This window comes from Coregonus lavaretus (assembly GCF_964263955.1).
Source record: "Coregonus lavaretus genome assembly, contig: HAP1_SCAFFOLD_2331, whole genome shotgun sequence".
NCBI classification, from domain to species: domain Eukaryota; kingdom Metazoa; phylum Chordata; class Actinopteri; order Salmoniformes; family Salmonidae; genus Coregonus; species Coregonus lavaretus.
Window position 1 is genome coordinate 1 of NW_028164655.1, and position 2328 is coordinate 2328.

The following is a 2328-nucleotide window of genomic DNA, read 5'->3' on the forward strand; positions in this document are numbered from 1 at the left end:
GGGAGAGAGACTAAAAAAGGTTTGGAAATTAAATTAAAAATAGAGCAATACAGACACACACACAAGCACGCACACACCCACATGCAAACGCACACTCACATACACACACACACACACACACACACACAGTGGCTGTTTCTGCAAGGTATAGAAACATCACCATTACATAACTCTGTAAACAGAGTAGTCCACTGCTGTTGTTGTTGTCTGGCAGTCCTGCTCTGGTTGTTCCTTCTCAAGCGCTACAATACTTTTTATGTAAACATCATTTTAAAATGTCCACAGTGATGTTCTATTACCATGGAAACACAGGGTCTCTATATGGGCTGTGACCTCGTGTGTGTTTATTTGTATTTGCAAGTAGGAGTGTGAGTGTGTTACAGAGAGAGAGAGAGAGAACATTCAGTGTAATTGGATTTGAGAATCTCCAATCCATGAAGTTGCTTACAAAAAAGAATGACACAGTCACACACACACACTCAGTCTTTCTTTCTCTCTCACACAATACACCATAATGACAAAGTGAAAACGTTTTTAGAAATATTTGCAAATTCATTGATAATGAAATACAAAAATATCTAATTATATTTCTAGAGCACCTTTGGCAGCGATTACAGCTGTGAGTCTTTCTGGGTAAGTTTCTAAGAGCTTTCCACACCTGGATTGTGCAACATTTGCCCATTATTCTTTTTAAAATTCTTTAAGCTTTGTCAAATTGGTTGTTGATCATTGCTAGACAGACATTTTCAGGTCTTGCCATAGATTTTCAATTAGATTTAAGTCATTACTGTAACTAGGCCACTCAGGAACATTCTTGGTAAGCAACTCTAGTGTAGATTGGCCTTGGGTTTTAGGTTATTGTCTTGCTGAAAGGTGAATTAATCTCAAGTGTCTAGGAGTTTGCCTGTGCTTAGCTCCATTCAGTTTATTTTTTATCCTGAAAACACGATGCAGCCACCACTATGCTTGAAAATATGGAGAGTGGTACTCAGTAATGTGTTCTATTGGATTTGCCCCAAACATAACATATTGTTCAGGACAAAAAGTGAATTGCTTTGCTACATTTTTAGCAGTATTACTTTAGTGCCTTGTTGCAAACAGGAAGCATGTTTTGGATTAAGTTTATTCTGTACAGGCTTCCTTCTTTTCACACTGTCAATTAGGTTAGTATTGTGGAGTAACTACAAGGTTGTTGATCCATGCTCAGATTTCTCCTATCACAGCCATTAAACTCTGTAACTGTTTTAAAGTAACCATTGGCCTCATGGTGAAATCCCTGAGCGGGTTCCTTCCTTTCCGTCAACAGAGTTAGGAAGAACGCCTGTATCTGTAGTGACTGGGTGTATTGATACACCATCCAAAGTGTAATTAATAACTTCACCATGCTCAAAGGGATATTTAATGTCTGTTTTTCTTTATTTTTATCTACCAATAGGTGCTTTTCTTTGCGAGGCATTGGAAAACCTCCCTGGTCTTTGTGGTTGAATCTTATTATGTGACTTGTTAAGCACATGTTTACTCCTGAACTTATTTAGGCTTGCCATAACAAAGTGGTTGAACACTTATTGACTCAAGACATTTCAGCTTTTCATTTTTTATTAATTTTTAGAAATGTCCTAAAACATCAGTCCACATTGACATTATAGGTTTTGTGTGTAGCCCACTGACAAAAAAAATCTAAATGTAATCATTTTAAAATTCAGGCTGTAACACAACAAAATGTGGAAAAAGTCAAGAGGTGTGAATACTTTCTGAAGGCACTGTATGTCGCAGATATTGAGATAGTCTCACCTCAGCAGGACCAACCAGTGTAGACAAGCAAAATAAAACCAGAGAGAGAGAGAGCTTTTTGATGGATCAGCTATTGAACAAAGGTCGTCTTTGCACTTCAAGACCATCTTAGCCCATTGAGCTAAAGCCTAGACATTACAACTTGGAGCTAACATGAGTCTTCAGGTCTCAGGCAAGATACTGCACTAACACTGTGACATGTGTGTATTGTAGCCTGGTAAATTGTGTTTTGAGGGGTAACCTACATGTTACAGACTCCTACATATGCACTCTGTTTAGGCCTATTCACCATCAAACCACTGACTAAAACACTGCCAGCTGAGCTCGCCCCTCCCCTTCTACGCGTGCCCGTGGCTCTTTGCGCGCCCCCCACTGTTTCCCTCTTTTCGCGGGGTCCTGCAGTGCCTCCCCTCTCCTCGCCCCCGCGGCGCGCCCCCGTTGCTGTAATCCCGTCTGTGTCCGCCAGGAGGCAGTAAGGTTGCAGTGAGAGGCTACGCCACCAGAGCAGCATTACAGCGAGGAAGGCTCCACCAGATG